Source organism: Coturnix japonica, chromosome 10 (assembly GCF_054131305.1).
Source record: "Coturnix japonica strain WE chromosome 10, WE-NBRP24, whole genome shotgun sequence".
NCBI lineage: Eukaryota > Metazoa > Chordata > Aves > Galliformes > Phasianidae > Coturnix > Coturnix japonica.
This window is the reverse complement of record NC_140672.1, coordinates 15643196-15657262: the sequence shown is the minus strand read 5'-3', so window position 1 is coordinate 15657262 and position 14067 is coordinate 15643196.

The window sequence follows — 14067 nt, the reverse complement described above, 5'->3', positions numbered from 1 at the left end:
AGCACGGTTCACTTGGAAGGGACCTTCACAGATAAACCTGAAGAGGTGAGGCGACTGCACTATCTAAACCTTAAAGCATATAGGACCTTAAAGCATAAGCTTAAAGCACAGAAGCATGACCAGCAGGTCGAGGGAGGTGGTGCTGCCCCTCCACACTCCTCTCATTGAAACCCCATCTGGAGCACTGCACGCAGTTCTGGAGCCCTCAACACAAGAAGGACTTGGAGATGTTCAGGCAGGTCCAGAGGAGGGCCATGAAGGTGATCAGAGAGGGCTGAAAGCACCTCTACTATGTGCACAGGCTGAGAGAGATGGGGCTCTTCAGCCTGGAGAAGACTCCAAGGAGACCTTAGAGTGGCCTTCCAGTATCTGAAGAGGGCCTACAGGGAAGGCTGGGGAGGGACTTTTCATAAGGGCAGGTAGCAACAGAATGAGGGGAAATGGCTTTACATGGGAAGAAGGTAGATTAGGATTGGATATTAGGAAGAAATGCTTTACTGTGGGTGTGGTGAGACACTGGAGCAGGTTGCCCAGCAAGGCTCCAATATGATTGCTTTGCAAGTTCCAAACTATGGCTAACAGCTAATGGAAGTCCTCAATCCAGCAGCACAAAATTTTATATTATCTTCTTAATATTCTAATTGTGGATTTGATGTTCATATAAAGAGCAGAAGGGAAATTACTCTTAGAGCTCAAGTCATCTTTCACAGCCTGCGTCAACAAGAGCAGCACCTCACAGCCTTTGGTTTGAAGACCCGGACCACAAGCTAGCTAATGATTTTACACAGAATTCCAGAGTTCAAGTCATTGTTTATGTTAGGGCTGCAATTCTACTGAAAGCCTTCCAGTTCATCACACTTCATTATCAATGGCACCACAGATACCTCACAAAGAAGCATTATGACACCACAAAGGGGCATTATGACGTCAGAAAGGGCATTATGACATCACAAAGGGCATTATGAATCACAAAGGAGCATTATGACATCACAAAGGAGCATTATGACGTCTCAAAGGGCATTATGACGTCACAAAGGGCGTTATGACACCACAAAGAAGCATTATGACATCACAAAGGGGAATTATGACGTCTGAAAGGGGCATTATGATGTCACAAAGGGGTGTTATGACATCACAAAGGGGTATTGTGACATCACAAAAGAGCATTAAGACATCACAAAGGGGAATTAAGACGTCACAAAGGGCATTATGACGTCACAAAGAGGCATTATCACGTCACAAAGAGGCATTATGAAAACAAAGGAGCCTTATGACGTCTCAAATGGCATTATGACATCACAAAGGGCATTATGACGTCACAAAGGGGCATTAAGACATCACAATGGGTCATTATGACGTCAGAAAGGGGCATTATGGCATCAGAAAGGTGCATTATGATGTCACAAAGGGTGTTATGATGTCACAAAGGGGCATTATGATGTCACAAAGGGGCGCTGGGAAAAGATCTCTGTGTGGAGATTGCTTCTACTAGAGGTAGTTCTATAAGACTGTTATATAGAGCTGTGCAGGGGCTGTAAATCTGTCTGTAGAGGGTGATGATCAGGTCCAAGTGTCTGCAGTCAATGCTCATGGACAGAGCCCATCCAACCTGGCCTTGAATGCCTGCAGGCCTTGAATGGGGCATCCACAGCCTCCTTGGGCAACCTGTTCCAGTGTGTCACCACCCTCTGAGCAAAAAACATCTACCTAAGATCCAACCTATACCTCCCCAGTCTCAGTTTTAAACCATTCCCCCTTGTCCTATCATTATCCACCCTCATAAACAGCCATTCCCCCTCCTGTTTATACGCTCCCTTCAAGTACTCAAAGGCCACAATGAGGTCTCCCCACAGCCTTCCATTCTCCAGGCTAAACAAGCCCAGATCCCTCCACCTTTCCTCATAGGAGAGCTGCTCCAGCCCTCTGATCATCACAGTGGCCCTCCTCTGGACCCCCCCCAACAGCTCCACATCCTTCCCAGGCCTGGACACAGTGCTGCAAATATGGCCTCACAAGAGCTGAGCAGGAGTGGACAATCACCTCCCTCTCCTGCTGGCCACCCCTTTTTCAGTGCAGCCCAGAACACACATGGATCTATCTTTTCCATACGGATATTCCCATCTGTGTACATATATATACCACACCTACACCCCCACAATCTGCTACAACTCCATAGAATTTTCAAGGTTGGAAAAGACCTGGATGATCTTATGATCTTATGATCTCAGATCTTATGATCTGGATGATCTTATGATCATCCAGTCCAACCATCACCAATACTTCCCAGTTAAATCACATCCCTCAACACAACACCCAAACTTTTTGTCAACTTCCCAGGGTTGGTGACTCTACATGAGAGAAAAGGGCACTCAGAGAAGGGATTCTGCATTTGCTATTAGCAGAGGTGGGATGAGACCGAGCACTGCCCCAGCTCCTGGGATAATGCAGAAGGGCTGAGACCTTCCAGCTGCTTCCACCCAGGGTCACACAGCAAAGCCGACCCTGCAGGAGTCTGCATCATTCTTTGCATGGCATTGCTAAGAGGAAGATCCCCCCCCTACCCTTGGCTCTACACTCCAGCTGCTGTCTGCCATCTGTAAAGCCACCACAGCTCTCCTACTGGAGTTCCCATCTGCACAGTGACAGCTTGGTTTCTTCTTACTGTCAAAGCAGCCACAGCCTCAGTGCTTCTCAAATCTCCCCTTTTCAGCTGATTTCCTCTTTCTTGTGGCTGGGCAATTCCTCCCTCTCACAGTCATCCCTCTGCCCCACTCTGTGCCCACAGACCCAGAGAGGGCACACAGAGCCAGCCCTGTCCCAGCTGCTGCTGCTTCACATCTGACAGTCTCAGGAGCTGAGATCCAGGCCGAGACAGCAATGCCCAGACATGGTTTGTAGGATGTTTGTGATAGGAAATAGGGAGGCTTGTGATTAAACCTGCCCCCTAAGGAGGAAGGCAATGCTGCCTGCAGCCCCAGCAGGCATTACAAAACATCCCCATTTACAGGAGGGTTTTAAATAGCACAATTCAGGAACTACAACTGCACAAATTCCCGCATGCCCTGGAATAAGTTTGGGAATGGACATGGTTCTACCACCTGTGCAATGCCATAGAAATAACAACCATCCACCTGTAAACCTCCATCCTCTCCCCTGCTGCACAAAGGGAAGCTCAACAGCAGTGCACAAATGTCCCAGCAATGTCTGAGCACTGCTCTGTGCATCCCAACCTGCTCATCCCATCCACTCCTGGCTGGGCAGCAGGATTGGGGTGGCACATTGCAATGGGCACAGAGGAACATGGAAGCCCCACACATGTGAGGAAGGGGCTGGCTGTGCTCCACACTCACGTTATCAGACGTGATTTGCCCTTCTGTGGGGAGCCTCTGCTCTTTCCCAGCTCATCCTCCAGCGTCTGGGACTCCAGGATCTCATTCAGGCTGTTGTTGGCTGCGGGGCAGCTCCATGAAGAGCCGCCCCTCCACCGACCGGCACACAACAGCCGCTCCCGCGCACTGCGGCTCAGCCAATCGGAGCCGGCGGAGCTGCCGCTGCCCGATGGGAGCCCCCCCTCCACATATTGACCCCCCAGACGAGGAAGAGGAGGAGGAGAGTGACGAGGAGCTGCCGCAGGAGCTGACGTTGGGGCGGGGGGGCAACGCGGGGGGGGGGGTCGGCAGTGGGGGGTGGGGGAGGGGGTGGGGCAGCATTACCCCCGGACCCCGTGGACCCCCCCCAGCCAAAGTGCTGCTCTCGGACCCCCGCGGGCTCTTTCTGCAGCCGCTGCCCTCCAGTTATAGGACCCCCCCCCCCATATTGCGCTTTGCTCACCCCCACCTCCGGAACCCCCCCCCCACTCACCACATCGCCCCCTCCCCCCCCGGGTGGGGTTATGGGGGGTGGGGTGGGGTCGACGATGTGCCATAAGCCGCGCCGGGGTCGTGTGACAAACCCCCCCCCCCCATCAAGATGAATGGGGCGCTGTCGGGGGGGGGCTCAGCCGTAAGGATAAAGCGGGGGGGTTAATGACGGGGGGGGGCAGTGCTATAGGGAACGCAACTAATCTAAGCCCCCCCCCCCCCACATTAACACCCCATTCTGTGTGGGGGTGGTGGGGGTGGGGCACACAATAACCCCCCCAAAGGCCAAACAGCCCCAACACCCTCCCTCAAAGCCGCTGACTTACGCTGTGCCCCCCCTGCATGAAGGGCCCCCCTCCATCGATTGAGCCCCCCCCAATCCCATCTATAGTTGAGAGCTATGCTTTTTGTAACCCCCCGCTTTTGAAGCCCCCCCCCCCCACAATGTTGTGCACGATGTGCTGCCCCCCATGAGCCCCTGACCCCCCCCCTTAAAAGATGGGGTGGGGGAGGTGGTCTTGGACCCCCCCTCCTTTAAACGATGGGGTGGGGGTTTTGGGGGATTGTCACTGCCCCCCAACACCAAAATGGACACCCCCCTTTTAAAGGATGGGGTGGGGATGGGGGGGTTGGGGGTGAAGGTGATCTCGGCCCCCCCCCCATTAAAACGGACCCCCCACCCCTTTAAAGGATGGGTGGGGGTCGGTTACGGGCCCCCCCGGCGCTGTGTATGTGCCCCCCCCCGTTTTGCTCCCCCCGTGGCGCAGTGTGCTGGGAAAGGATCTCTGTGTGGAGATTGCTTCTACTAGAGGTATTTCTATAAGACTGTTATATAGAGCTGTGCAGGGCCTGTAAAGAGAGTTGAGGGGGACTCTAGTGGGCATATGGGGCTGTGGTGGGCAATAGGAGGACTAGGGGCTCTAGGGGGCTCTGAGGGTGTGTAGGGGTTGTGGATCAGGTTGGATCTTAGGAAGATGTTTTTCACTCAGAGGGTGGTGACGCACTGGAACAGGTTGCCCAAGGAGGCTGTGGATGCCCCATCCCTGCAGGCATTCAAGGCCAGGCTGGATGTGGCTCTGGGCAGCCTGGTCTGGTGGATGGCGTCCCTGCACATAGCAGGGGGTTGGAACTGGATGATTTTTGGGATCCTTTTCAACCCAGGCCATTCTATGACTGTACAGTTCCATAGTGGAACAAATATAATATGCTAACTATGTAAAACATGGAGTCAGACCGGTGTGATTTGTCCACACCAGGAGGTGATTAGAAAACAATTTGTAAGCTACAAAGCTGCTTGCTGGAAAGGAAAAGAAAATAAAACTACAAGAAAAAGGGAAATCATTTCTTCCTGAAAATAGGAAGAATTATAGATCTGACATGAAATTTGAGTGAAGCTCCTGATTTTATGAAGCTATTCCCATTATTTTCTTGGTGCTGTGTTTCCCAAATGAGTGGTTTCTGGCTCTGCTGCAGCACCAGTCTGCATGTGAACATCAACTCTGTTCACCATCTGGGAAGATTAGGACTTCCCTTCTCCTACCAGCACCACTGAATTACAGTTACTCAGTGGTTAAACAAAGGAATCCTTAAAGAAGGGTTTACAGCTGTCCTGTTGTCTGAAGTGCTTGGGGCATTCTGATGCTATTAAGCTCTATGTATTAACAAGTTAAAAAAGAAAAGGTAGGCATCTGATTGTTGTGACAGTTTCTAAGTGATTTGGAAAGCTGTACCACCCAACCACTCCTTCTATTTGATGGAGGTGACAAAGCTCAGTTTAATTTCTGACTGCTGTTTAAATTCTGAAGCTCGAGCTGGTTCCTGGAGCAGAAAAAGCTCGGAAGCTGTCCCTCCTACAAGCAGGCACCTCTGAGCAAAATATGACATCTCAGTTTCTGATGGTAAGGTCAGGAGATCTGATTCCAGCATCTAGCTTTTGGCTTAATACTGTGTTAGTGGGACCTTTGGCATCTAGCACTTAATGATCTTGAAGGTTTCTTCCAACCCAAGCCCTCCCATGATCCTATGATTCTGTGATTTCATTCAGGTTTATTGAGATGAGTTCTCCTGAATGTGCTGTTCTCCATATGATTATAATTGGAGTCCAGATGGGTGACTGAAACCAGACACCAAACTTTCTGATGGCCAAAATTAAATGAAATCAATCCTTTACTGTGTCAGTAGTCTGTAACTAGAGCCCATCAGGTAATTCCCAGCCTCCTGCCTGTATCAGTGGCTGCACACAGTGAAAAAGTCTGATGGGATTTTAACCTCTAAAATGTTCCAAAGCAACCAGAGGGTGAATATATTCACTATGTAAATACCTGCAGGAATAAGCTTGTCATGTATGTCCTCAGGTACCACAGTAGTTAATGGTGGGACTCAGTAGGTCATGCTGAAAGTTGAGTCTGCTGATTTTGAAGGTCTTTTGAAGGTCTTTTCCAGCCTACATGACCTTATGCTAATATTTCTGAAATTTATTTCTGTTCAGCTCCCAGAAAACCTCCCACCCAGCCCCCAACTGACCCCGTGGTGAAAAATAAAACAGAAACCTCAGTGACGCTGGCATGGTCCCCTCCGAAGATGCACCGCCCCATTCCAGTCGATGGCTACATTGTGGAATGCAAGAAACTAACTGGCTTCACCTGGGTGAGGTGCCACGAGTCTCATGTCCCCGTCCCAGAGTTCACGGTGAGCAATCTGTCTGAAGAGGCTGATGATCAGTTCCGAGTGTCTGCAGTCAATGCGCATGGACAGAGCCCATCTCTGGAATTCCCAGGGAGCATGCACCTTGGTAAGCACAAAAACCCCAATGGAAATGGGTCAGTGTGTGCTGAGCAGCTGTGTTGGTTCCCTAAAGATGCTTCCTTTGACTTTAAGGATAGCAGTGCATTAACACACCAAAGGCTTTCCTTTATTCCTAGTTCTCCTATCTCCTATCAACCTCCAGCTACCACTAAAGTGATACGAGTTGTTTCTGTGACAGAGACATGAATATCCTTATCTTTTGATATCTCACATGTGCAAGAGGCAGAACTTTCTGTAACAGATCTTAAGCACAGAAGTGCTTCTTCTAGCACTCATGCAAAGGGAGAAGTAGAAATGTACCTATGATTTAATCTTCCATCTCTAAATGAGATACCAGACTTGCATCTAAAGAGCATTAAGACATACATGTTCTTCCTCAGACCCAGTCCTGGCTGTGAAATCCCCCCTAACAACTGGTGAAGCTGTACCTGGAGGGGATGCCATGTTTACTATTGACCTTACAACAACGTGCAAGCATGCCAGCTGATGAATGTCTGCAGTTCACAGCTATTGGCCAGTGCATTCAGTCACCAGGTTTACCACTGCATGACCATAGAGCAGTACTTTCAGCTGCAGGTTCAGACAGCCTTTCTGATTGCACTGGAATAGTTTAGAAGTAGGGGAGCAATCATTCCAATAATATCTCTATCAATCAGCTTTGCATGACAAAGTAGAACAAATAAACATTCATGATGGGAGGACCTGTTTGTCATTGGGTGGAAACCTCTGCAGAAGCATGTTTAGAGCATTATTAATCAGTAGAAGGAGATGTTTGGTTGATTTTTACTTAGTAAATCCAGCAAGAAGACCAAATGAAATATCGTGAATTGCTCAGCACTGACACAATGATGAGTGCAGGAACAGAAGGTGATACTTTTTCAGAGATGTTGCAGCAAACATTGACCACGTTAGCCTGATATAAATTGAAATAACGAGGCCTTTGCTCCTGACAGGTGCTGCAGTGAGATTTACCAAGAAGAGCAAAGATGTAGAAAAGATCTGCGCTTGGCTGCGTGAGGAAGCCAAACTGCAGGCTGAGCTTTCAGACACAGGCGCTACTGTGGAGTGGATGAAGGATGGGAAGGAGCTCAAGGCCAGTGAAAATTATGAACTGCAAATTGTGGGGAAGAAACACACCCTGAAAATTCACAACGACTCAATGGATGATGCTGCAAGTTATCAGTGCATCTGTGAGGGGGATAAAATGCTCTATCAGCTTTCAGTGAAAGGTATGTGACAGTCTGGGCTGTCCTCTTCCTGCCCAGGGCCAGCAGACTGCATTCACCTGACTCCCCGACAGTCCAGCTGTTGTCAGACAGCATCTGGGGTGTTTTCAGTGGCTGTTTTGACTTGAACTGGCCAATCTGCTTTGTAGAGCCATTTGATTTCTGTGTTCTGTCCTGTGATTCGTCCCTAAGATATAGAGGAAATCAAGGGAAAGACAGGAAAAAGAGCATCCCAGCCTTCCTGCTCTTCTGTCAGGGTGGCCACAAGAGATGATGTCAACATCTCTTTTTGTAGCAGTGATCCCAAATGTAGAAAACACCTGTGAAGAGTCACAGGGACTAAATTGATGGAGAGCAGAACTTCCTGCCAAGGCTTGTCAGCTAGTCTTAATTTTGCTTTTCTTCTCTCTCTTTGTCATGTTAGCATAATATTTCATACTGGCAGGTCTGCCCACAGAATTAACTGGCACAGGCTGCCCAGGTAGGTGGTGGGATCCCTGGAGGTGTTCAGGAGCTGTCGAGATGTGGCCCTGATGGATGTTATCAGGGGGCATGGTGGGGTGGGTTGGGGTTGGAATCAAAGGAGGACCCCCATGTATTTCATCGGGAAGCACTACTGGTAATAAGACCTTTGGAGCAAATCCTGGTAGGGCCACGCTCAGCTGGTCCAGTCTGGAGGCTGTTTCTCCTTACTGCAGTATCTGCAGTGAAAACCAGCAGCTGCTTTTGTGTGGTTGGGCTCACATCCAGCAGTGGTGACGGGACTACAATGATAAGAGACAGTTCCTGAAAAAATGAATGAAATTTGACTGTATGATAGGATGGAGTTAAATGTATTGACAGGATCTCAGTCATCCCAGTGTCCATCAGCTGGCTCTCGAGCTCCTAAATACAGGCATTCTGTAGAACGTTGTTGAATTTGTATTATACATGCGTGTTCTTGGAACTGCAGAACAAATGCATGCATAATCCAGACTTTGATTTTAGCAGCTCTGACTGCGCTGTCTCAACAGACCCAACTCAGTTGTGTGCGCTGTTTTGAAATGATATGTTAACAAGAAGTTGGAAAACAAGCTCAATTACCCTCAGTAAAATAGGACCGTGGACTTAGGCTTGAACTTTTGGCTAAGACAGTGGTGAGATTTTGAATCTTTGAAGTCAATTATTCCACTGTGTGTTAATAAGGGCCAGTTTTATCATCTAACTTTTGCACTCCAATTAATTTCCATAAAGGAATTCTTTTTTTTCTTTTTTCTTTTCAGTCCTAAGTGATATCTCTATCTTTTAGGCTTGATTTGTTTGCCAGGGGGTTACAGTGCAGTAATAGATACCCCCTCCATTGATTTCCTTCTAGTTTGCTTGTTCCAATTCTTTCCTCAGTTTTCCTATTTTAGACATTTTCTTGAAGCCTTGGGCTTCTTCCTTTGCCTCTGTCCCCTGTACAGTGTACGTCCTTCAACTTGTGGAGATAAGGTAATCTGGTACGTGGTTTATAAAAGCTGCCAATTTGCCAGCTTCTGAATTAGAATCTAGCAATTAGAACTAGGATTAAACGTGCACGTTTGATCTTATGATAAATGAATGCCTCATGGTCACCAATGTCCCTGCAGTTCTTTACCATCATATGTGTTTTGTGTCTTCATATTTTGTTTCAGCACTGGCAAACTTCGTAATCAAAGAGACAAGTGGAGGAGTAATCAGGGCCGTTGCTGGAAAACAAGCTGAATTTGTTTCTGAGACCTCTGAAGCCAATGTCATGGTGAAGTGGTACAAAAATGGCAAAGAAATCAAGATCAGTAAGAAATTCACAATGGAAGATAAAGGGAAACTGCATAAGCTTGTGGCTTCAGCTGTAACGAAAGAAGACGAGGGAACATACATCTACACAATTGGAGATGACACTCTGATTTTTGATTGGAAAGTCTCAGGTAAGTTTGTGAGGCAAACATAGGATCACAATCCATGTAAAGCACTTCAGACTTAATTCATTTTATTTGTCCAACGCTGTGGGTTTCCAGTATTTAGGACAAAGATTGCATAGCTCTATTGAAGCAATTCTGACCTTCCTGTTGTCCCTATGCAAATCCACAGTATGAGCAAATAATGTAACTGTGTTGTGATGAATTCAAGACAGCCTTAGCTCCAGCTGGGGCTGGAGTCACGACTTGAGCCCTGACATCTGGGCTTCATTCATCTAGTTCATCTATTGCCTCAGCACTTACATCATCTTTAAACCTATGACTGAAATGGTCCTAAGTTATTAGCATGGGAATCCTGTCTCCTCTTTGGACAAATTAAACTCCACATTTGGAGAGTTGAGTGTCTCCTGCTGTACCCGAAGGACATTGTGATCTCTGAGGTGTCTCCCTGAGGTGCTGTAAGCACAGCCATTAGCTCATAGTACAAGTAAAGCACTGTTAGGTCAAGCCTGGAGGAGTAATGCTTGTCACTGACATGTTCCTGTTCAGGGTGGAGCTGGAGGGTAAAATAACACAAGAAATTGTCATTGAAATTCAATATCTGTGAAATTCAGCTGGTTGCATTCACAGAACCTGGCGTTAAGATCTGTTTTCTGTTTTATATCTTGAGCCTATTTTCCATAACCCAGTCCTCATTTATGAACTGAAGCTCTACTGAAAGCCTTTCGCTGTGTATGCTCATGCTGCAGTGCAGCGCTTGTGACCTTTAACAGCACATTCACGTTCCTCTGATCACAGGATCCTTACGGTTGATTAAGACCCTCTAGTCCGACTGCTCACCCATCACCACCGTGATGCTCACGATCAGCTTAGCTAAAAACTCAGCAGAGATGATAGATCAAGCACAACACTGGATTTGGGGTGGCTAGAGATTCCTAAGATATTGAAGGATTGCTTGCAGGTGGTGTTGGTTCAGGTATTCACCCTGCATCCCACCTGCTGTTCTGTTTGGTTGAGAATCATGCATTCTGCAATTTCACTTTGTAATTCAAAGACCCTGGCTTTATCTGTTGAAAAACTGATCTAAAACAAGCCAAGAAGACTCCGTTGGAACTGGTTGATGCAGAACAAAGGCATCCCCAAAGGACAAGTTGCACTGTTTGATGAACATTATTGGATGAGAGCTAAGCAAAGATTTAAAAAGTTCTGGGGCTGTCTCTGAGCATCAAATACAGAGGAAGCCTGAGAATGATTCCCTGAGAATGGATACCTCCTACTTTGGTGTAGGGTTAAGGGAACACTAGCAGTAACTCCTATCACAAAATGTCGCATGGCTCAGACAAAATGCCATCAAGAGGGCTTAATTAGGAGCACCAAATGGTCGCAAGATGGTCTTAGGGCAGGGAAGTAATCTATCTCTGTGATATTGATTGATGCTATTAGTTCTTAACAGCTTGACTCTAGAAGGACTGTTGTTCTTTGGTCACCTAGTTATAAAAGAATAAATGGCTCCTGTCTATTACAATTTTTAACGCATTTTTTGTTCACTGATGCCATAAATGTTCCTGGCATAGTAATTGGCCTTGGTATATTCAGTGACTGAAAGCAACAGTTGTTGCTCTAAGAAATGCAGTACAAAGCTAGGTCTGCCTGTAGCTGACAGCCATCAGCTTGCTCCTCAGGCAGGTTCTGTCTGTGTATGGGAGATCACAATGTGAACCACTGATTGATCAGCTGAGGCAAGTGTGGGGTCAGCTGTGGGAGCACAGGTGAAAGTTATGTAGCTGTGCTCCCTGGAGGGGTGGAGTTCGACTCCACCTCCTCTGAGACCTCATTTAAGGGCTGACCCTCACTGAGGCAGCATCTCTTGGAGATTGCTCACCAGGGAGGATCGCCTCAGCTCTGGTGAGTTCCCTTTTCCTTATATCTTCTGTATTTCTACCATTTTGCTTGTAATTGCTATCCTTGTTAATACCAGCATAGTTATTGCCAATACATTTGGCGAGCCAGGCAGGAGCCACTGACTTGGCATCTAGAAATATAAGGAAAAAAAAAAATGTCCTTTGTGTGGAAAATCTTTAATTGGTACAAGGGGGAGAAGACCGCCCCCTTAGGGACATGCCTTCCTGGACAAATTCCAGGTTTTGAGGTGTCCCCATATTACCAATTAGCAACAATTATTGAACAATGGGGCCCTTTAAGAGTACCAAATAACATGGACGCCTATTGTCTAACTGATTACTTTCTAGGACTACAAAAAGATATCTTAATTACAAAAGAAAAGCGAATGGCTGCATCTATGGCAGCCTGGCCATTATTAAATGCTTTAAATCGGGCAGAGATAAAATCAAACAACATTGCACATGAAAATGAATTGTTAAAAGCCCGTATTGAAAAATTGGAGGGTGAGATCAATCTATTGACAGGAAAAAAACCGTCATTTTCTTCCTCCAACCCTCAAATTAGATACATTTCATTTAATGACGATCAAGATCCTGAAGAAATGAATCAAAATAAGATCACTAAATCTGATCTAGAAAAACCATCTGAGACGGACTCACTAGAAGTCCATCCAGTAATAACTCAAAAAACAAAGAAAATTCAAGATCGACCAGCAGGAGTGCCTTCTGATCAATGGCCCCCTGCCGAATCTGTTTTACATGTAACAGCCCGTCCATATACACCTACTGAACTCATGGACCTAGTGCAACGATTTAGGCAAAGGCCAAGGGAAAGTGTTCCGGCTTGGTTATTACGGTTATGGGATTCAGGGGCAGATAGTGTACTGGTTAGTGGCCCCGAAGTATCTAAGTTGGCCACAATAACAGTACATCCTGCCCTTCGGCAGAGACTGTATGCTGGGACTCAGTTCCCTGAAGAAAACCATTCAATTGTAGAATGGATAATGGCTGCTTGCCGCATGGTGTGGACAAATAAAACTGACATGCCAGTAAACACAGGGATGTGGTCTTCTATGGAAGACCTTCAAAATTATATACGCGAATTAGGTATGAGAGAGGCTATCTACGAAGACACATTCGATAGCCCTGATATGGTTAAGTTTTCTACGGGAATGAGGGACCTAATTTTACAGCAAGCACCCTCTCATATGTATGGAACCTTGGTTTCCATACTTAATCCAGTAGTATCCGCAGAGGCAGTAGTCCAACAAGCCGCCCAATTGGTAGCAGACCTCGGAGAAACTGAGCGTTTACGAGCTAAGCGCAATATCAGGGTGATTGAGGATGCTGAGGCTTTTCCAATAGTGCGAGCCAGAAGATCGGCCCCGCGAACTTCTCGGGCAGGACCTGTTAGGGTATCCCGGAAACAAATGTTTAATGATCTGCTCCGGGCAGGCGTTCAGTTTTCAAAAATTGATGGGCAGCCCAATCAGGTTCTCCTTCAGTTGTGGAAGCAACTGAAGGATGAACAAAAATTTCAGAATAAACCCAAAAGGCCAGGGATAAGATTTATAGAGCGGCGACCAACAACAACATGGAATTTAGAAGATTTTATAGTTCCAAATAGGAAAAAGAAGCCACCTCAGGTGCCTCGGGTTATGACACCGGAGGTATCGGAGGTAAAAGACTTGAATCTGGCTCAGTTCATGGCTTGACGAGGGATGTCAGTCCTCCTAGGGCCTCTAGACGGGACCGGAGGCCCTATGTGGAACTGACGATATACTGGTCCCGAAAGAATATACAGAAGGTTATGGCCCTAGTTGATACCGGGGCAGAGACATCTATAATATATGGAGACCCAACTAAATTTAAAGGTAATAGAGTGATGATTGGAGGTTTTGGGGGACAAACCATTCCGGTCACCCAAACCTGGGTAAAACTGGGGGTCGGGCGTCTTCCACCACGGGAGTACAAGGTATCCATTGCCCCAATTCCAGAGTATATATTAGGAATTGATATCCTGTGGGGTCTGGCTCTCCATACAACAGTGGGAGAGTTCCGATTGCGGCAGAGATGCATTAGTATCCGGGCAATCCAGACAATATTGAGAGGCCATGCAAAACATGAGCCTATTTGTTTGCCGAAGCCACGCCGGATTACTAATGTGAAACAGTACAGACTCCCGGGTGGGCAGGATGAAATAACAAAGACGGTGCAGGAATTAGAAAGAGTGGGTATTATAAGGCCTGCACATAGCCCATATAACTCCCCAATATGGCCAGTGCGAAAACTGGATGGAACATGGAGGATGACAGTAGACTATAGGGAATTAAATAAGGTCACGCCACCTGTTCAT